General features: G+C 35.6%; 1 protein-coding gene and 1 non-coding gene across 5 annotated transcripts in view; one reads left to right on the forward strand and one right to left on the reverse strand.

Annotated features, from left to right (window-relative positions):
* Positions 1–23,790, forward strand: part of Acyp2 (acylphosphatase 2) — a 198,371-nt gene that overhangs the window by 82,668 nt on the left and 91,913 nt on the right. The gene's annotated exons all lie outside the window — the stretch shown is intronic.
* LOC111758385 (small nucleolar RNA SNORA2/SNORA34 family) lies at positions 10,620–10,755 on the reverse strand. The gene has a single exon (XR_002792565.1). It is a non-coding gene; the product is annotated as a small nucleolar RNA SNORA2/SNORA34 family (small nucleolar RNA).

The raw sequence follows: 23,790 nt of genomic DNA on the forward strand, positions 1-23,790 counted from the left end.
TTAAGTAATGTATTTTTAATACTTAAGAAATGCTTAAATATGTTAAGCAAAGGAATGTTATTTTTCAATGTGTACCTTATTTTAAGTCCATTTTGGCTTTTTGATTCTTGTTTTGGATTAATATATTCATTGTTATATAGTTAGTAATTTTTATGGAAAAGGGATGAAGGTCATTCATGTTTTCCTTTCCTTATAAAATTGATCGTACAGTTCATACCACCTTAGAATCATTTCTTATCACTCAGAGAGTATCCCCTGGAGATTAGGCTTCAAAGATACTTGTTCTTAATAATCAGTCAATAAGCATACTTCTTACAGAATATTTCTTATATGGTTAAAATAAAGCTAAGACACTAGAACCAGGCCAAAGTAACATAAATTGAGAAAATGATCTGACATGGTTTATTTCTTTGTTTGGTAAACACTGGAGGGAGGCGATAAAAAAATACAAAACCCCCACCACCAGCACTGCTTCTGCTTTTAAAGGCACATTGCTGTTACTCCCGCTAACCACCACATGTTTATCCCCCCAGTCTTGTCACTTTTGGAAGCTATTCTGGAAGTCCTCTTTTGAGTCTTTCATTATGGTAACTACCTTGATGTCCTGAATGCATTCAAAACATTTACCTTTCATAGTCATTTTGACTTTGAAAGTGACTTTGGGGAGAAATGTCACAGGGCCAAATCCAGTGGAGAAGGTGGAAACACACACAGTTGAATGTTTTTACCAGTCTGGTTTTTTCACCGGATGGCACTCAGAGGTAACAGGCACTGGATTTTTAATCACGCTTCCTAAAGACATTCACAGAAGAGGACTCCAGAGCTGCCAGCGGCACGAAGACAGGATGTGCTTGAAGTGAAGGGAGTATTCTGAGGGTCTTAATAGAACTCTGTCATTTGCGGTACCACACTTAAAAATTTTAAACAGGTCATTGTATAATTTGATCTCCTCTAATATAGTATACCTTGTAGTTATGACAGCTATGGGTGCTGACCTGTCTCTTCAGAAACTGACAGTATAGTTGGAAACAAAAATGAAAGCAATTCAACATAATGATGGTTACAAAAGGGACTGATTGTGCTCTCCATTTCTATACCTGCTACTTTGAGTTTTGAAGTTGGGGAATAAAATACAATCATAGAGGCAGAGAAACTTACTTCAGAGTTAAAAAAAAAATTAAGCCAATAGAGAACCATGTTGCTGAGCTCATTTTTACTTAAATCCTTGATAAAACTAATGTATTTCATATAGTAGGCTTCCCCAAGTTGAAGAACATACTCTATACTCTTGAAGGAAGTTAAAAGTCATGTGGACTTCATATGGACTTCACTTGGGTGAAATTATTTTTATCATATTACTTTTATTGATTATTATTATATTAATTTCTATGCACAAGCATAAAACGATATAATTTTATGCATGTAACTCAATAAAATAAACCCAAACATTTTCAAATTAAATATAAATAGAACTGCAAAATCATAACAATTCAAACTAATGCATTGTAATTCAGTTCAGCTAACATTGATTTAAGGCATGGGTGCTTGGCTGAATCAGTGTTGATTTGGAGGTTATCTTAGGAAGACGTCACTATAAGTCATATTTGGAGGTTATCTTAGGAAGACGTCACTATAAGTCATTTTCTGGATTGTCTCTATATTTGGATATTGATTTTAAAATATCCAAAAATGCGTGTTTGCACAATATTTTAAGTTTCTGATTGGAAGTTAGACTAATCAGACCTCATCTTTAACAAAGTTCTGCCACTCAGCTGTCTTGGAATAGCACATTAAATACGTGTCAGTTGGTAATTCTCTAAAACTTCATCACTTGATGGTAGTATTAGGCTAATTGACAGCTTCATTAAATAAATGTCATTATCAAATGCAATTGCTACTAGAATCGGGAATTATTTTCAATAAATTGTTATAACTTGGTGATGGTAAAGATGATACTGGGTGCTCCCACTTTCCTGCTTACTGGACCCAAGGGTCTCCCAGTCACATACCGCTTTACATGATGCCGATTGGCAAAGACTCCGTTGTGCAGACTTGTCCCCAAACATCTATGGCAGCATATCAGGGGCATGGTGTCACTCAAAAGATGCAGACTATCTTTAGCTTTTTTAGATTATCATAAAATTAAAATAAAATATTTTTAAAATCACCAAGAATTTGAAGACCTTTAATAACAATTTTATAAATCTTACTTTGAGAAATACTGCTATAGAGTACTACTATAGAGTTTCCTTTGGGCTTCAAATTCAAATTCCTACTTAAATAAACTTGTAATTTCCAATTCTAAATCCTATTACAATATAGAACTATAATGATATTTAACTGTAGTATCCAGAGCCTGATATAAAAAATATTTATTATAAATGATTTTGATTTGTCCTTATTTATTTTATTTTTTTATCTTGAGGATAGTAAAATACAACAGAACAAAACAGGACAAAGCCAATTGAGACAATGCAGACAATGCAGACAATGAAACTGGTGTAGAACTTCAGAGCAGGATGCTGGGATAACAGCAATAGGTACCATAGTGTATCTTGTTACCTTCACAATAATTGTCCATTCAATCAGGTAGAACAAAATCAAACCAAAAACAGAACATTATAAAACCTACCAAAACAGAATATTGAATAGAGCGAAACAATTAATTAGAACAAAGCAAAACAATGAAAACCATATTGGCCTTCAAAGAGAAGATGGAAGGAAACCCCCATATTTGCTATATTGCATGTTGTCATCCTCCCAAGAGATGCTCAGACCTCAGGCCCCAGGCCAGCATAATCAACCTATCAATCTGAGCATTTAGTTGCTTTCTGTGTGTTAGGCGCTATCAACTCTGGCTGGCCTCGACACCTTCCAGTTGCTAACAGGGTGGACAGGGACCCCACACGTTTGATTCTCAGCCCTCGCCCCAGTAGGCTCATGGGAGACGCTGACTTGTTCTCCTCCTGGCGTGGCCTGCTGCTTGTTCACGCTGCCGCTTGCTCAGTTTGTCCTTATGTTTAAGAGGCCTCATTGCTGTTGATTTTGCTTTGCTGATCTGATCTACCAAGCATTCTGCTTTTTTTATCCTGGCTGTAAAGAACGGAGGCTCAGCTCAGCTGTATCCTGGCTATGACTGGTGTTTTCAGTTCAGTGTTTAAGTACATAATTTATGTTTTTGTTTGAGAATGATATTCAGAATTTTATGTGTTACTGTTTACATATTATAAGTGATTGATTTACTAAATAATAACTGGACTTACCAGGATTTTCCTTACCTGATTTGTGTTTTAAATGTCTTAAGATATCTACCATTAAAGTAATAAGAACTGTGGGAGTAATAAAACCCAAAATGTGTAATTGTTATTGTAAAAAAGAGAGGAAAAGAAAGTGCTCTAAAGGATATAATTGTATGTATATTTAAGTGTGTAAGATAGATGACCATATTACTAAGTTTCTACTGGATGATTGAACACAACTGTGGGCAGTCTCACTGTTTGACTTTCCACTTAATATGCTTTAATTTTGTAACTTGAACAACTATTTCTAAGATGACAATATGTAATCTATTAACTAGTGATTTCTTACTGTTTATTTTTTTTTAATTCTGTCTTACTTGTACCCTTTTTCTGTTTTGTTCTTTTTCTCTTTAAATAAAAATTTAAAAAAAGATACCTACCATTTCTCTGCATGTTACATGACGTTACTTTCTTTATTATACAACTTTACAATACAGTATTTCCATCCTAATTGGTTGGCAGTGCAGGATACACTCGATACTTGACAGTTCAAATATAACAAACCTGCGTGCTTCAGGAGGCCAGGAAATCAATCTCTCTCTGTCTCTGTCTCAGCTCCCCTAATTTACTCTTACCTAGTTTATTTGGGACAGAATTTTAATCAAGAATATAATATGTTTGTATTAGATGAACAATGATTTTAAGATCTCCCTACTGCCTGCTGTAGTGCTTGACACAGAGTAGGTATCCATTATAAATGAAAAAAAGGAATAAATAAATACAGAATGAATGAATTTAGGTTACTAGTAGTGGTGATAGTGTGGCAGTGTTATTTTATTAGCAGAGCCAAATTTGGATTGTTTTCTGTTTGATGCTGGAGGACTATTTAACGATCTTCCCAATACTTGGACTTTTTTTTGTGGAAATGTGGGAATCCTTGAGAAAATCTGCTAATTTCTTTGACCGTACACATATGGTGTGATTTTGGATAATCAAGTGGATGGATTGCTTTTCACATCACAGGAAGCAGTCATCATAGATCACTCTCAGATTACACTCAGAAGTTCTGCTTTGTTTTGCTTTACAGTTTTAGAAGTTCACCTGTCACCCCAGAACCCCAAAGGTGCTCTCCTTTGCCCTTCACAGCTGACAGAATGCATTTGTGTGTGCTAGAATAAACAAGTACCCATCATTTTGTAGTAGTCTTCTTTGCAGGCTTTTGTGTCTGCTTACCAGCTCTCAGCATCAAATAGAGGGATAGCGCTACAGAGAAGGAAGAGAACGTGGTTTGCTGAATGCGAGCCAGGCACCAGGAGGGAAGCAGAGGTGCTGATACTCCTCCCCACTGATCAGTTCATCTGCTGAGTCAGCCTATTTCCTTTTATAAAGTGGTCATGCAATCTGCAACTGTATAGCAGCCAAATGCATTTGATAAATTGTTTATCTCACTTTAACAAAAACAGCAAATATATTCCTGTACAAAAATACCACAGAAGTTTATGTAAAGAAGAAAATTTTACTTCCTTGTAATCTCACCATAGAAATCACTCATTATAAGAGATGCTCACTCTTTTTTTTTTTAATCAAAAATGTCTTACTGTTTTCACCACAAGTTTAAAAATATTTCTTGTTATTAACAGGTAATAGATACTTACTTATAGGGGAAAAAGAAGATAATAGATCAATAAAGAGGAAAATATCCATTATAATACCACTGCATAGAAAGTTATAAATGTTTTATTAAACTAAAGCACCACACATATTTAGGTATGCTACTGTTTTGTGAACACGTTACATGTCATTATATGATTACTACTAGTGGCTGCAAGATATAATATCATATTGATGTATCAAATAAATTCATTTAATAAATTCATACTATTTAAATTAGATCATTTAAAGTTATCTTTCATACTTGTTTATTGTGGATTTATTGTGGATTATTTTTGCCAAAAAATAGTTTTGGTGGGTCCAGTCTGTTAGTCTTATAACTGTTTCTGCTTTAGTAATAGTTTTTGTTGAGAAATTGCTTCCTAATACAAATATTTTAAAATTATTCAGCACTGTTTTCTTTTAGTAGTTGATGATTTCCATTTAAAACAAAATATGATTTATCTTACATATTATGAAGCAAGAATCTAACTTAATTTTTTTCTAAAATTCTTTGTTAAATAATTTATCAGTTTAACACATCAATTTTGTCATAAGAGTAATTTATATGAATAATTTAGTCTGTTCTTAGTATTTTGTTTAGTTCTATTGATTTGTTTTATTCCTGGGCCAGATCCATACTGTTTTAATCACTGAGAGTTTATATGTTTCAATTGAGGTCTAGTTGAATAACAACTTTTTTCTTGAAGATTTTTGTCTAGTCTAACAGCTGATCATCTTACAGATAAATGCAAATTATTTTGCAACTTTATTTATTTATTTTTAATGGTACCGGGGATCGAAATCATGATTGTGTGCTTGCAAGGCAGGCGCTTATGCCACTGAGCTAAATCCCCAGCCAAGCAACTTTATTTTTTATTGAAATTATATTGAATGTAAAGATTTGGGGAAGATACATGTATTTATAGAATATACCTATCAAATAATATATGTATATATATGTATATATGAGCATGCATACATCTGTTCTTTTTAAAGCTCATAATGACATATTTTTAGTCTTTGCCACATAGCTGTTATATGTACAGTCTTATTGAGCGTATTTCAAAATAGCTTTTCGTGCCAGGTGTCGTGGTGCATGCCTGTAATCCCAGCACTTGGGAGGCTGAGGCAGGAGGATCACTGTGAGTTTGAGGCCAACGTGGGCTATATAGTGGGTTCAAGGCCACCCTTAACTACACAGCAAAACCCTGTCTCAAAAAAAATGTTTTTTTATTTTTTGCTATTGTCAGTGGAAGTTTTTACCATATTTTCTGAATATTGTTGTGCAAAAAAAGAATTTGTTTTATAACCTATTTTCTAGTTATTTGCTTTTTCTAAAAGATTTTTATTTTTCTGAGTTTTCCACAGAAAAACATTAAACAACTGTTGATAATCTTAAAATTTTGTTCATAAATGTTAAGATGTACCATTTAGGATTGTATTTTGCTACATACAGTAGAAATCCAATTAGAGTATCTTATTTAAATGAGCTCTTTCTCCTCCCCTTCCTCCTGGCTTGCTTCTTCTTGTCTTATCTCTCTAGTAGCAGGCCTGAAGGTAGACAATCTAGGGCTGACACAGAGGTAACATGATATCATCAATGTCAGGGACAACCTAGAATATGCATCTTGGATATGGAATTTACTGGAAGACAAGGTAGGTAGAAATCTTGGAGATACAGGCGTAGGCAAAGAGTTCATGAACAAAACACAAACTGCATGGGAAGTACTTCAAAAAAATCAACAACTGGGATCTTATCTTATTAAAAGTTTTTGCACTTCGAAAGAAATCACCAACAAAATGAAAAGAAAACCAACAGAATGGTAAAGAATTTTAGCCAGCAACCCCTCAGACAAAAGACTTATATTTAGAACATATAAAGAACTGAAAAACATCAAGCCCCCAAATTCAAAGGCCCTCTCCAAAACTGGGGATCTGAGATGAACACACATTTTTCAAATGAAGATATACAAATGGCAAATAAATAAATGAAGAAATGTCCATCATCACTGGTCATTTGAGAAATGCAAATTAAAACAGCATTGAGATTTCATCTTACTCCACAAAGAATGGCTGCCATCATTGAAAAGATCATGTCACAGGGATCTATGTGCACCCATTTTTATAGCAGCACAATTTGTACTAGCTCAGTCTTGGAAACAACCAAAATGCCCATCAACTGCAGAATGGATAAAAAAGACACGGTATTTTTATACAATGGAGTATTACTCAGCTATAAAAAGATGATATTGAGGCTTTCATAGATAAATGGAGGCAACTTGAGACTATCCTCGTAAGTGAAATAAATCAGACTCACATTTGTAAATACTATATTGTCTCTCTAGTATGAAAATAGTAATACAAACTGAAAGAGTAATAAGATCCAAAATGTGTAATACATTGTAATAATGAATGGGAAAGAAAGTGCTCCAAATGATAGAATGTATTTGTTTGATGTGCAAGATAGATAACCATATCACTTTTTGTTAGTTCATCAAGCAGAATAGTTTTTACTGTCATTGTTTGATTGTCCATTTTTTATGCTTTGATTTTGTAACTTGGACAACTACTTCTAAGACAATAATATGTAATTTATCAACTAGTGATTTCTTACTGTTATTTTTTGACTAGTTATTTCTTACTGTTATTTTTAAAATTCTGTATCATTTCTTTTTTAAAAAATTTTTTATTTTAAAGAGATTAAGACAAAAGAGGACAGAACAAAGCAGATCAGAACAGAACAATGTAAGCAACACAGTACTTCACCACAAGACAACCAGATATTAAGCGTAGCTACCATAATGTCTCTTTCTTTGAAATAGTTGAGCATACTTTCACATACAATAGTATCAAGCATAATAAAATAGTATAAAACTGTTCAAGAGAATGAAAGTATTACAGGATATTCATAACAAAATAAGCAAAAATGAACAATGGCTAATATATTATCTCATTCTCCATAAAAAATTGTTTATGCTATCACACATTAAAATCCAATAAGATACAACATTGTAGAACCAATGGAAACAGAAGAACAAAAGCATGGTAGGACTTCAAAGCAAAATGATATTAAATCAGCAATGGATATCCTAAGGTCTTTTTTTCTTCAAAATAGCTGTTCATACAATCACACATAATAAAATAAAAAAAAAACAGAACCATTCCAACTAATGAATGAAAACATTATAAGGCTTCAAAGCAATGTAATGGGGACTCATGATTACCATAAAATCTTATGTACCCTTACCATTTACTACACTAAGGAGACTGTATGGTTTTTATATGTTTGATTTATTTCACTTATGAATGTCTCAAGTTGTATCCATTTATTTAAAAATATATCAGTGTGATCATTTTTTATAGCTGAGTAGTACTACACTGTATAAAAATACCACATCTTTTTTAATCCATTCCACAGTTGATGAACACTTAGGCTGTTTCCAAAATCTTGCTATTACAAATTGTGCTGCTATAATCACCCAGTGCACAAATATCACTGTAATATGATGTTTTCAGTTCTTCTGGGAATATGCCTAGAAGTGGGTTGCGAAGCTTTTTGAGGAATCTCCAGTCTGACCTCCACAGTCTACACTCCTACCAGTCTACACTCCTACCAACAGTATAGGAGAGTTCCTTTGTACCCACAGCCTTGCCAGCATTTGTTGTTGGTAGTTTTCTTGATCCTGGCCATTCTTTCAGGAGTAAGATGAATCTCTGTGTTGTTTTAATTTGCATTTATCTAATGAGTAATGATGATGAACATTTCTTCATGTATTTCTTTGCCATTTGTATTTCTCCATCTGAGAAGTGTGTATTCATCTCAGATGCCCACTTTTGGATTGGGTCTTTGAATTTCTGATTTTTTAAAATTCTTTATATGTATAGACAGAAGTCTTTGAGGGACAGTTCATTAAGGTGTTTTCTCTGTTTGTGGGTTTTCTTTTCACTATGCTGGAGATTTCTTTTGACATGCAGAAACTTTTTTAATAAGACATGATCCTAGTTATTGATTCTGGGAATTATTTCTTGTGTGGTTTGATTCCTGTTCATGAATTCTCTACCTACCCCTATGTCTTCAAGATTTTTTACCTATTTTATCTTCCAACAGATTTAGTGTTTCTGTTTTAATATTCAGATCTTTGATCCATTTAGATTTTAGTTTATTACATGGTGAAAGACATGGGTCTAGTTTTAGTTTTTGGCATATGGAGAGCCAGTTTTTCCAGTAGTATTTATTAAAGAGACTATCATTCTTCCAGTGAACCTGTTTGGCCCCTTTACCAAAGATACAGTGGTTGAGTGTGTTTGTAGTTGTGGTTGTATCTTCTAATCTATTCCATTGATCTTCAGCTCTGTTTTGATTCCAGTACCATGTTGATTTTACTACAGTTGCTTTGTAGTATAACTTCAAGTCAGGGATTGTGATGCCTCCCGCCTTGCCTTTGCTGCTTATAATTGCCTTTACTATTCTAGATCTCTTCTGGTTCCAGAGGAATTTTAGGATTGATTTCTCTAGATCTATGAAGTATGTTGATGATATTTTCATTGGGATTGCATTGAATCTGTATAACAGTTTTTGGAGAATGGCCAATTTTCATAATATTTATTCTTCCTATCTATAAACAAGGGATGTCTTTCGATTTTCTGAGATCCTCTTCAATTTTTTTCAGGGTATTATAATTTTCCCTGTATAGATCATTTACTTCTTTTGTGAGATTAATTCCTAAGGATTTCTTGTTTTTGGATGCTTGTGTGAAGGGTGTGGCTTCTCTTATTTCTTTCTCAGTGATTTTGTTGTTAGTGTATAGGAATGCTATTGAGTTTTGAGTATTGACTTTATACCCAGCTATATTGCTGAATTTATTTATTATATCTAGGAGTCTTTCAATGGAGTTTTGTGGGTCTTCTATGTTTAGTATCATGTCATTTGCAAATACTGATAATTTAACTTCTTCTTTTCCTATCTTTACCCCTTTTATTTCTCTCTCTTGTCTAATTGCTCTGGCCAGTATTTCCAGTACTATGTTGAATAAGAGCAGTGATAAGGGACATCCTTGTCTTGTGTGTGATTTTAAGGTAAAGGCCTTCAGTTTTTTGGCCATTTAATTTATATTTTTAAAAGTTTTTTTCTTTATTTTAAACACAACAATTATTCACAACAAAACAGAACAAAATAGGGCATAAGAAAGCAATGTAAGAGATATATATTTCAAAGCTAGACAACCTGAGATCTTTACTATCTATCATATTGTCTCCTGTTTTCTTCCAAATAGTTGTCCATGTCTTTGCATACAGAGAATTCATACAAAACAACATAGTATAAAACTGATCCAAACTGAATGACGAAGTCGTTTTAGGTCTTTAAAACCAGACAATAGGAAATTCACTAATGGCTGTTGTAGAGTCTCATTCTCTTCAAAATAGCTGTCCATAATTTCATGTATATTGAAGTTCAACAAAACAAAATGGGCAGGGGAAAGGGTTGCTTGGTTTCCCAGTACTGTAGGTTCCAGCATGGTGCAGGTTCCAGTAAACGCCGGAGGCTCCCATCCTGGGCCACCAGAGCCTGCCATGCTCACAACCGCTCACCAATGCAGGAGGGGTTGCTTGGTTTCTCAGTGCTCAGGTCCCAGCATGGTGCAGGTCTCAGTAAACGCCGGTGGCTCCTGTCCTGGGCCATCGGAGCCTGCCATGCTCGTAGCTGCTCATGAGTGGGGGGTTGCTTCAAGCTGTTTATTTCTAATGAATTGACTGTTTCATTGCCCAAGTTCTGAAATTGCTAACAGACCATAGAAAGATATCTCTTTAGGCTCCTGCTTGAAACCAACAGCATTGGAAGCTGCCGGCCTTGATTCAGGGCCAGAGTTTTTGGCCATTTAATATGATGCTGGCTGTTGGTTTGTTATAAATGGCCTTTATCATGTCAAGGTAAAGGCCATCTATTCCAATTTTCTGTGAGGTTCTTATTATGAATGAATGTTGGACCTTATTAAAAGCTTTTTCTGCATCTATAAAAATGATAATGTGATTTTTACTTTTGACTCTATTGATATGGTGGATTACATTTATTGATTTACATATGTTGAACCATCCCTGCATGTCTGGGATGAATCCCACTTGGTCATGGTGTATAATCTTGATGATTTGCTGCATCCTGTTTGCCAATATTTTATTGAGGATTTTTGCATCTGTGTTCATGAGGGAGATTGGCCTGTAGTTCTCTTTTTCAGTTGGGTCTTTCTCAGGTTTTGGTATTAGAGTAATATTTGCTTCCAGGAATGACTTAGGAAGAATTGCTTCCCTTTTGATTTCATTGAAAAGTTTGAAAAGTGCCAGTATTAAGTCTTTTTTGTATTTCTTGTAGAATTCTGCAGTGAATCTGTCAGGGCCTGGTCTCTTCATTGTAGGTAAGGACTTAACTACATTTTCAATTTCATTGATAGAAATTGGGTTATTCAGCAGTTTTACATCTTCTTGACCCACTTTGATACTTCATATGTTTCTAGGATTCTGTCCATTTCTTCTGTGTTATCAAACCTATGAGAGTAGAGGTTTTTGAAATAAGTGTTGATGATCTTCTGTATTTCCACAGAGTCTACAGAGATTTCAACTTTTTCATTCCTTATTGAATGAATTTGACCTTCCCCCCCCCCCTTTTTAAAATAAGGTTGGTTGAGGCCTTATCAATTTTATTTATTCTTTCAAAGAACCAACTCATTGATTCTTTGGATTGTTTTCTTAGTCCCTGTTATGTTTATTTCTGCTCTGATTTTTATAATTTCCTCCCTTCTTTTGCCTTTGGGCTTGACTTGCTCTTCTTTTTCTAGATGTGTGAGGTGAAGTATCAGGTTGTTTATTTTTGTTCGTTCTGTTTTCCTGATGTGGAAACTCAGTGCAATAAATTTTCCTCTGAGGACCACTTTCATTGAATCCCACAGATTCCAGTAAGTTGTATTTGCATTTTCATTTGCTTGTAGGTATTGTTTAATTTCTTCTTTAATTTCATCTGTCACCCACTGGTTGCTCAAAAGTGTATTATTCAATTTCCATGTGTTTGTGGGGTTTTTACAGTTTCTTTTATCATTAATTTCTAGTTTCATGACGCTATGGTCTGATAACACACATGGGATAATTTCAACTCTTTTGCATTTACTTAAACATATTCTGTGGGCTAGTATATGATCTATTTTAGAGAATGTCCCATGTACTACTGGAAGAATGTATATTCTGATGTTGTTGCATGAAACACTCTATGTATGTCTATCAAGTCCATTTGTTACAGGTGTGATTCAGTTCTGTTATTTCTTTGCTGACTTTCTGTCTGGTTGATCTGTTCCTTGGTTTCAATGATGTGTTAAGGTGTCCTGTTATAATTGTGTTATTGCTTATTTGATTTTTCATTTGTGTTTATACTTGCTTTGTCTAGCTGGGTGCTCTGGAATTTGGTGCATATATATTTAAGATTATTAACTCTTCCTCTTGAAGTTTTCCCCTAACTGGTATGTAGTGACCTTGTTTATTTCTTCAGATCATTCTTGCTTTGAAGTTTACATTGTCTGCAAACAGAATAGCTACCCCCACTTTTTTTTGGGGGGGGGCAGTTTCCTGTTGCATGAAGTATTGTTTTCTATCCTTTGACTTCCAGTCTGTGAGTTTCCTTTTCCATGAGATGGGTTTCTTGCAGACAGCATATGGTTGGATGTTGTTTCTTGATCCATTCTGTCAGTCTGTTTCTTTTAATTGGTGAATTGAGAGCATTTACATTAATGGTTATAATTGTTACATATTGGTTTATTGTTGACATATTATATTTCTGTTGTTGCATCTTTATCTTTACATTCTGTTTAATTGTCTGTCTCACTTAGTGGTTTTTTCCTATGTGTATCTAGACTGTCTTTCAGTATTCTTTGCAGAATTGGTTTGGTGATCATGAAATTCTTCAGCTGTTCTTTGTCATGGAAGTATCTTATTTCTCCATCCATTTTGAAGGACAGTCTTGCAGGATACATCAGTCTAGGTTGGAAGTCATTGTCCTTTAGAATCTGAAATACTTTGCTCCATGCTCTTCTTGACTTCATTGTTTGTGTTGAGAAGTGTTCTGTGATTCTGATAAATTTTCCATTATAGGTGATATGTCTTTGCTCTCTAACAGCTTTTAATATTCTATTTTTATGTTGGATTTCTGGGAAGGTGATTATTATATGTCTGGGTGTAGTTTTATTTTGGTTATGGCTATTTGGAGTTCTATATGCTTCACTAATCCCAATGTCAGTTTCCAATCTCATGTTTGATAAATTTTCAGCAATTACTTCTGTAAATAGCCTCTTGATATCATTTGTGTTGTCCCCTTGCTTTTCATTTATCCCTATCAATCTTATGCTGTTTTTCTTTGCATCATGTTGCATCTGTTGAATTGTTATTTCCTGATTCCTTGTTATTTTTAAGAGATCTTTCCTTTCCTGTTCACTAGCTGCAATGTTGTCTTCGAGGTCTGAAATTCTATCTTCAGTTTTGTTGAGGTGGTTTTGACAACTTTCAATGGAATTTTTGATTTTCTGTATATCTCTTTGAATCTGCTTCATGTATTCTGTTTGTTTTTTATATTGTTCATCCAGGGATTCTATCTTTTTGCTTTGTTCTTCTAATTTTTAAACTGTGTCTTCTTTAGATGTGTTCAGCATTTATTTCATTGCTTTTATCATTTCTTCTTTTACCTGGGAGATTGTTTCTAATTTCAATTCCTTTAAAGCTTCCTGTTGCTATTATTGCAGTTGCTATTATTTCAGGTGTATGGCATATATTTTCTTCTATGTACCTGGGCATGTTGGAAATCACCTCCTATGCCCTCGGCTCCTGGGACTGAATGTAGGTTTCTGAGCATGGTCCAGTCAGACCCACAGGAACTCCCATGCCTCTCTGGTGTTCCAGGAAGCTGGGTGGGTTCCTAACCACTGTGGGTGATGGTCCAAAACTCTCCCTGGGCAAGCACTGATGCACTCGAACTGACTTCCTGTGCCTTCAGCTCCCCTGATTGAAGAAGGTCACTGGGCATGGTCTAGTTGGGCCCACAAAACCTCCCAAGCCTAGTGTAGTGTAGCTAGAAGCTGGGCAGTCACTTAACCACTGGGAGTGATAATCTTAAACTTTTCCCAGGCCCATGCTGATGTGCTAGAATTCACCTCATGCAGCCCCAGATCCCCAGATTGAAAGAAGGTCACTGGGCATGGCCCAGGTAGGCCTGTGAAACCTGCAGAGCCCAGTCTAGTGTGGCTGAAAGCTGGGTGGGCACTTAACTGCTGGGAGCAATGATCTTTTTTTTTTTTTTGTCTTTTTTGTTTTATTGGTACCAGGGATCAAACTCACGACTGTCTGCTTGCAAGGCAGGCGCTTATGCCCTGAGCTAAATCCCCAGCCTGGGAGCAATGATCTTAAACTCTCCCGGGGCTCACCCTCATGTGCTGGACTCACCTCCAGCAGCCCAGTTCCCTGGATTGAAAGAAGGTAGCTGGGCATGGCCCAGCCAGGCCCTGAAAACTGCAGAGCCCAGAAGACTAGTGTGGCTTAAAGCTGTGTGGGCTCTTAACCACTGGGAGCAATGATCTTAAACTCTCCCGGGGCACGTGCTGGTGTACTGGAACTCACCTCCGGCAGCCTCAGTTCCCTGGATTGAAAGCAAATTCTGTGTTTCTATCCTTTTTTATGTTTTGCTTTTTTTCTCGAAATAAAAATTTTAAATGAGTCAAATATTATAGAGACAGATTGATTGGTTGCTTAGTTTGCAAGCAGAGACATAACACATTTAGGGCACATTTTTGAAGCATGAGCTCAATTTAGCAAGAATAATGCACTCATAATATGGGAGAGGTGAAACATTTCAGAAAAATAATTTGAGACAGCATAATGATGAGTTTTGAAATGCCACCAAAAATTTGGATTTGAGACTTTCATGTGAGCAGATCTATTGGAGGATTCTAAAAAGAGGAATAGTATTAGGAAGAAGAATAGAAATAATATATATGCACAGATTAGTTCATTAGAATTAATACTGAATGCTATACCTGTACCCATTAGTTATGTTCACGACACTTTTGACCAAAGCAGTTGGTCTTAAAGGATCTCTAATCCCTAAAATAGACACTTGACATGGTTACATTTAGTCCTGGGTTACAGAATAATGAATGCCTAGAAACAAAAATTTTCTGTTAAGCTTATTTTTATATTGCCAAGGATTTTTTTATTATTATTACAACATAAAATTTAAAATATCAGCATATTTTATCATATTAATACCCAAGTGTAATCTTTTTTTAATTAAAATCATTTTTCTAAGCACACACTGAATAATTTATGATGACTGAAAACAAATTGATGCTCTTTTGACTTTTTTCTATTATTTTCTCAACCTAAAATTTTAAGTTTATTCAAAATTCTTAAACTTCAAAGTATTTGTTATGTGACTTAATGTCTCATTCTTGTTTTTAAATCAATCTTGTATTTTATAGTTCCTTTTAAATAAATGAGGTGTATTAAAGCTTTTCCCCCACATACTTAAGAATTTTTTAAGTAGCAGATATGTATTCTGCAAATCTCATAAAATAATAAAGATTTATTATCTTTTTTGTTTTGTTTTGTTTCTGTTTTTTGAAACAAGGTATTGCTGTGTAGTTCAAGCTGATTTTTAACTCGATGAGATCCTCCTGCCTCAGCCTCCTTAGCCCTGGGGTTATATGCTGTCTTCTCTTTTCATAATATTATCAATTACTTTTTGATGGTTCAGTATAGCACTTTGAATAAAGACAGAATGAAAACACAGAAAATATGTTTGAAATGATTTCCTATATAATATAAATTAACTTCTGAATCCTGACTTACCTCATTTCTTTAGTAATGGCATACCAGAAAATTTCATTTCAGAATATCATAGTTAGTGCTTCACCTCTCCAGGATCTTCTCCTTAACTGCCATAAGATCTTTCCTTTCAGAGGTTTGATTACTATGAATATCACCACATATAAAAATACAGATTTATAATTAACATATCAATTCTCCCAACTAGTTATGATTTTAGTATTCAGTGAGTACTTTTGCATTATTGTTTTTTTTAACTTGTATTTAAGGAGAAAAAAGAAAAAAAAACAGAAAAAGGGTACAAGTTATACAGAATTTCAGAAAAAAATAAACAGTAGGTAATCACTAGTTAATAGATTACATATTGTCATAGTTGTTCAAGTTACAAAATTAAAGCATATAGAGTAGACATTCAAACAGTGAGACTGCAAACAGTTCTGTTCAATGATCCAATAAAACTCAGTAATATGTCTACCTATCTTATACACTTAAATATACATGCAGTTATGTCCTTTAGAGCACTTTTTTTTCCCTCTCTTTTGTACAATGACAATTACACATTTGGGGTTTTATTACTCCCACTGTTCTAATTACTTTTTTTTTTGAAGAAAGTAAAACCAAATGTGACATAATAGGCAGAGTCAGTCAAATCAAAAGGGTGAGCATAATAGATAATGTATAAACAAAATACCAGGTGATCAACAATGGTTACCATACTGCCTTTTGCTATCTTAAAAAGAATTGCCTATATCATCAGTTACAATAAAATTGAACAAAACAGTAAAGAACAAGACCAATAAAACCAAAACATTGGAGACATTAGAGGACTTCAAAAGAAGATAATAGTCAACCAGAATGGGCGTCATAATGCATCTTATTGTTTTCATAGTTGTTGCCTACACTTTTGAACTTGGTACTATCAAGCATAACAGAATATAGGAAAATCAGTCAAAACAAGATGGTGAGAGCAATACAGGGTTTCAAATCAAGTTAATAGGAAATCAAAGTGGGTTACTATAATATATCCTGCTATTTTTATTTTTCCTTTAATTAAAAAGATAAAAATAAAAAAGTAAATAATAAAAAAAGGAGATTGAGATAAAAGAGGACATAGCAACAAAACAGCGCAGGTCAAAGCATAACCATTTAAGCAAAATAGTGTTTCACCACAAGATATCCCGATATAAAAGTAGTTACCATAGTGTCTCTTTCCTGGAAATCTTTGAGTATAACTTCGTATACTGTAGCATCAAACATATCAAGACAATGTAAAACCATTCAAGAGAATGACAGGGTATTTAGAATCAACTAACAGAAAATGAACAATGGTTTCTGTATAATCTCCTTGTCTATAAAAGTTTTTGTTTATATTATGACATATAGTAAAATCCAATAAGATACAACATGTTAAGACCGATGAAGACAGAAGAACAAAAGTTTGATGGGACTTCAAAACAAGATGATATTAAATCATTACTAGCTATTATGATGTCTTCTTTTCTCCAAAATAGCTGTTCCTACCATCCAACCTTCTCTGCCTCAATTCTGTTGAGCTCTTTTTCTGTCATTAGTTATCAATTTGTCTTCTTCATTTCACTTTCTGCTCCATTCATTGTGGCCTCTCTGCCACTGTTTCTGGAATCTTGGTATTTTTCTTTTTTTTAGAATGTCCTTTCATATTCTCTGTAGAGCTGAATAAGTGGTTGCAAATTCCCCTAGTTCCTCTTTATCCTGGAAGCACCTTGTTTTTCCATCAATTTCTAGGGACAATTGTGCAGCATATATCAATCTTAGATGGAGATTATATCCTTTCAAAGCTTGAATTATTTTCCCCCACACTCTTCGTGATTTGATAGTTTGTGCTGAGAATTCTGCTATAATTCTGATGGGTGTTCCCTTGTAAGTGATCTGTTTCTTGTCTCTGATGGCTTTTAATATTCTATTCTTATATTGGATTTCTGGAATTTTGATTATTACATGCCTGGGTGTAGCTCTGTTTGGGTTGTAGGTGGCTGGGGTCCTGTATGCCTCATACATCTGAGTATCTTTACCTTTTGCTAAATTAGGGAAATTCTCCAGGATTATTTCTGTGAATAGCCTTTATAGTTCATTCATTTGTGTCCCTACTTTTTCTTTTATGTTCTTAATTCTTAAGTCATAGATCCTCTTATCATCTTCTAGCCTTTGTATTATTGCTGTTTGTTTTCTTGTTATTTTTAAGAAGTTTTTCATTTCATGCTCCCACCCTACAAATCTGTCCTCCAGTTCAGATAATCTATCCTTAGTTTCTTTCAAGCTGTTATGCCAGCTTTCAATAGAGTTTTTAATTTCCTGGTAATCTCTTTGAACCTGCTTCACATATTCGATGTTTTCTCTATTTTCTCCATCAAATAATTCTCCCTTTTTTTTCTGTTCTTCCGTTCCACCATCTGTGTTTTCTTGGGTTAGGGTTAGCATTTCTCTAACTATTCTACTTATTTCTTGCTTTATTTCATTAAATACTTCATTTTTGAACTCATCCATGAGGCTCCGGAGATATCGCTTTATGTCTATTGGTGCCGTGTCTGATATTGCATGTTTTCTGTCTTCATTCTCTTTTGCATTTACCTTTCCTGGATCAGTGTCCTCAGGATTGGGGACTGAGGACCCTTTCTTGTTGCTCCCTCTTCCCATACTTTTTGTTCCTTCCATACAAGCGTATGTAGGAGGCCCTGTTTTTTTTTTTTTTTTTTTCTCTTTGTCTGTTATAGTTTGTTTAAGTCACCGGCTAGGTGTTCCTGCCCACTGCAGTGTACTAGGGAGATAGCCTCTGCTGGGCCCGTCCCTCCAGATCAACCTAGTGAAGGCTTCACTGCTAGAGTGCACCACCAGACACAGGGACCTGGTTTGGGCTAGCCTACTCGATCTTAGTCCACAGTGTCACCAGGCCAAGTGCTCCCCACCAATCCCGCTTGAGAGGGGAATATGTGACTAAAGTCACTGGAGCACCCTGTTCCGGCTAGTCTGCCCAGTCCCAGAATGTCCTCTGTGAAGCCTCCTAGTCTATGAAAGGGTCCCCGTTTCTCTCACTCACCGCAGGTTGATTCAGGGCTCCCTGCCAGTCCTGCTCTCAACTCCGTTTGGTTCGCCGATTCCTGCTCTCAGAGCTTTCATGCGTCTCTCTCCCTGCCGTGCAGATTGGGACGCAGCAGCGGCAGCAGGAAATTCAAATTGCAGCTTCCAGAGGTGCGGGTTCCAGCTTCTGTGCTGAGATTTTATCTGTTCCTGTTATAGCATCAGGATTGCATTTCCAGTTGGTTTCTCTCAGCTTAGTTCATTCCTGGGTCATCAGGGTACATCTCCCTTTGCGTAGGACTCCTAACACTGCACTACTCCTGGATTCTAAGCTGGTAATCTCAGAGAGCCTCTGTGGCTGATGTTATTTGTCTGCCATGTTCTCCTGGTGCATTATTGTTTAACCTCAATCCACTGAGGCTGGATTTGGCTGTGGGACTTGATTTAAATAAATAAATGTGAGTGCATGTAACATAAAGCTTTAAGTATGCTTGCATGGTTTGGCTTGGGTTTTTCACACTGGTAATTTGTGAAGAAAAGAGTTTTTTTCTTGGTATTGAAGATTGCACTCATGACTTTGTGCTTGCCAATCTGGCACTTACGTTGCTGAGTTAAATCCCCAGCTCCCAGGAAAAGAGATTTTGCTGGACTGCTGGTATGCCATCAGCCAGAGTCCCAACATGAACACAGATGAAGCAAATCAGAGCTCACCTGTGCCTAAATCCTAGCTTCATTCTGACAAAACACTGGAAGGACTTGTAAACATGAGAATCAGTGCTTTCTATTGTAAGTCACTGAATTCAGAATGCTTTGTATGTAGAAGGATGTTGTGAGTAGCTGACTAGTACAGTCATTATTTAAAAATATATATATATATATATATGTATTCTTCAAGAAAAATCATAATCATACATGGCTAGCCTGTCAACTGCCTGTTAAGTTAATTACCCTTAAGATTTTAAATTGATTCAGGACATCAAGGCAGCTATTAGAGCACAACTAAAATACTCATTAAGGCATACTTCCAGAGCTGCTTCAGAAAGTGTTAAGAACAATGCAATGTGTGCTTTCAACAGAAGGGGAAGTATTTTGAAGGAGAATAATGGCAATGTATCTTTTGCTATAATATTTTTAAAAATTTAAACATAAATGTACTTTTCAATCAGACCTTGTGTTGATTTAAGTACTTAATATATGTCATGTGTTGCAAAGTGCATATTGCTATGTTTTTATTGAATGGAGAAACTGAGGCTCAGTTAAGACTAGTTCAAGCTTTCACTATTTAGGAAAAAGAAGAGTTAGGGTTTAATTCAAATTCTAATTTCCAAAAGATACCATTATTGTAGTTGTATTTTTCGTGTTTGGAAAGGATGGAGCTAGCAGAAGAATGGAATTTACCAACTGATTTTACCTAGCATGTATTGGTGTGCTGCCCCTACCCCTTTATTACAGTGGATCCTTGATTTACAAACTCAGTTCATTTTTGAGGGCTGGTTATAACTCAAATGGTTGTAAATCAAGCCTATATGTCTCATAAAAAGTAATGGAAATACCCATACTGTGTTCTGAACCTCTCAAATCACCTCTTAACTAACTTTTACATAATAAAAAGGGTTGTATAATGTGCCTAATTTACCAGAAACACTAATAATTTTCCTAGTGTTTATAAAAAAGTTATAAAATATGCCTAGTTTACTAGAAAACAATTTCATGCTGTATTCACGATTCAGGTTGACATCTTTGGCTTGCAGAAAGGAAGGATGACATGGAAGGTGGTTATGATTTGAAAGGAGAGGCCCCTTCCAGAAGAACATAGGAATCTGGTTCTTTGGTGTCCCTTCTCTCCTTGGGAGAGTCTGCAGGACCTGCTTCTGGTTCAGTAGGTCTCAGCTTTTTCAGAAGTAAGAACTGGTCTACGGTTGCCTGTTTCTGTCTTCCCTTTAATGCTGTTCTGTAGTATGACATGACATTGTCATTAGCAAGTGAATGTATGATTGACTTTTTCTCGCTGGGAGGGTCTTCTCTACAAATGTCTGTAGCTCTGTCCATTTTTTTAGGACTTCCTTTATTTTAGAAGAAGAACTTTGCAGCACTGATTGTTGATAAGTCCCCTCCTCTTCAGAAAGTTCATCTACCATTCTCTTGGTCAACCAGAAGTTGCTGGAGTTTCTCTGGAGATAGTTTCTCTGAGTGTGTCTCCATCAGGTGTGTTCTGCATCACCACTTGTCTACCTGCAAGCCTGTAAACTCTGCTATAGTGAAATGGTGTCTACCACAGGGTCAGTTGAAGGCTCAGGCTCCTCTACACAGCCTTCAAAGTGTCTGTCTTGTATAGTTTGAGGCTACACTTTCTTCCAGGAAGATCACAGTGTCCTTTGAGAGACATTGGGCCAGGATTTCTCAATTAATCCTACATTAGAAAAGATGTTGTAATGTTCCCTTCAGAACTCTTTAAGGATTAAATCTGTGTCTGAGAACATCTGGAAACACTTTAGGAACAGTTCATTGGTTTATAGTTTCTTAAAGTCAGTTGTAACCTGCTGGCCCATAAGCTGTGGGAGAGGAGTTGAATTAGGTGGGAGGAACTCAACTGAGAGCCATGGAAACCCTTTAACCAGTCCTCCTTCCAAGTCTCGTGGGTGACCAGGAGCACTGTCCACGAGGAGAGCCTTGAGTGGTAAAACTTCGTTCTGACATTTCTTAACAGTACGGTACATTCACTGATCAGTAAAAAGTACTCTTGTCATCCAGGATTTTGCGTTAGATCTCCATATAACCAGCTAGGGCATTCCTCATGATTTTATGTTTCCTGAACATCCTAGTGGCCTCAGTGATAAACCAAGAGAGGTTTATCTTGCGGTCTCCACCTGCACTGGCACATAGCAATAAGGTTAGCCTATCTTTCGCAGGCTTGTGGCCTGGCATTGTCTTCTTTCGTAGTTAATGTATGTGCTTCTGAGTATTTTCTTCCAGAAAAGGCCAATTTCATCACAGCTGAAAACTTGAGCACAACAAGCCATTTTCTTTATGTGATCGTTTCCAAGTGTTATGTGTGATTTTCAGCACCCTCTTATCAGTACTGGATGGTTTACCTCGCCTAGTTATGTTATGAACCCCAGTTCTCACTTTAAAATTGTAAAGCCACTCCTCACTGGCGTGAAATGTTTTATCATCATTACTCATTGATGGATTATCCTTTATAAGATGTGCTTTTTCACAAATTATAGACTCATTCAGGCTAAACCCTGCCATCTGCCTTTTATTTATCCACACTAAAAATAGCCTTTCTACCTTGTCTAACATTGTTGATCATGACTTACTAACTTGGGTAACACCTTTAGCAACATTAGCTTCCTCATACAAATCTTTTCCCTGTAAGATTGTTGAGATGGTAAATTTTGACATGCTATATGTATTAGCAAGATCAGTCACATGAATGTCAGTTTCATATTTCTCTCCAATTTTCTCCCTTTTTAAATTGGATTGTCTTCTTTCCCTTCTCTTCCTTTCTTAGCTTCTTTTCTAGCTTTTTGGAGTGCCATTTTGATAGCAGTAACCATAGTAATTATATAAAGCGTTGACTGAAATCAGGTCCACAAACACATCTATATGGAATTAGACTGACACTTATTTACCCTTACCTTTACACATGCTTTTCTGCCAGTATGAGTCCTTGTTTACAACTATGCAAATAGATGACATTTGGGTCATAACCCAAGACTTTGGTCCAGTCATAACCTAACCTGTCCAAATATGAGGTTGGTTGTAACTCAAGGATCTGCAGTAGCTCCGATATCACAAATATCTCCTCAGCTTTCAGAAATCTAAGTATCAAGTCCAAGTTGGCTTAGGGCCTGATCCCTGCGAAGCTGTGCTCACAGTTTCTTCTAGCTCACAGGCCTTTCACTCTGTGGTCCCCTTGGTGTGTCTCTGGAGACCTGGATCTGCCACGTCAGTACAAGTGCAAAGCCCCACTCTCCCTGGTTTAGACTGCACAATCCTTCACTACACACTTCATAGGTTTTGCTAAGGATCCCCTTACACCATTCTTTTCCTCTTGACAGTGTTGCCTGCCTCAAGTTCTTCACCTTCTATTTTCCAGGGTGCCCTTCCCCTTCTTTTGCAGCCATAACAGCACTTGGCCATAAATTTGGGAGTAACAGCCCTATCTCACAACTAGAATATCAATCTTTTTCTTCCCTATCTATTAAAAGAATAGTGAGATTCTCCTGGGAAACAGCAGAAATTGGAATTAGTCCTAGGTCTCATTCAGCTCAATTTGAATTTTTAAAATTGAATTTAATTGAATTCTCAGCATTGACTAGTTTGTTCAGCTAAACTCAAATAGTGAGAAATAAAGCATCTAATATAAGAAAGAGCTACTCTTTTCCCAAAGTTAGAAATAAGATACTTAGATTTACATAACTAAAATAAAAGCCTATCTTTAGCATTTACTTGCTTCCTACCTCTTTCCAAAAATGTGACTTAAAAAAATTATACAATAAATCTGGATGTAAGTTTTTTTGCTGTAGTTTTTTTCTCCAGACCACTTTTCCTATTAGCTATTCAGAGTAAATTTCAGGAGTCTGAAAACTTGCTTTCTTTATGAGTCCAGAATTTGGATACTGGTATAAATTTAAATAATCTTAAGCACTTGATACTACAGCACTTTGTTAGATAAGTGGTTGTAGGATTAGCTGTCCTTCTGGAGAAACCCAGCTCTGTCTTACCTGATTCCCACTAAATTTTAAATTCTTTCAGAATTATTTTTAATGAGAAGAAACTGAATACCAATTGACCTAAAGAACCTTTACTCTCTCTCATTTTTAATTTAATATTCAGTGGATCATCTTTAATTTAGGAAGCAATTTTCACAGTAATTTGGAAGGCATTAGTTTCTTATCAAAAAGTACTGCTTTCATAGTTTTTGGAGAGTTCATTTTTTTTTCTGCTAGTATTCCATGGTTATTATAGAAGGACTGTCTTCTAACAAATA

This window comes from Cavia porcellus, unplaced genomic scaffold, assembly GCF_034190915.1.
Source record: "Cavia porcellus strain 051 isolate PalLab524CR breed Dunkin Hartley unplaced genomic scaffold, mCavPor4.1 scaffold_18, whole genome shotgun sequence".
Lineage (NCBI taxonomy): Eukaryota > Metazoa > Chordata > Mammalia > Rodentia > Caviidae > Cavia > Cavia porcellus.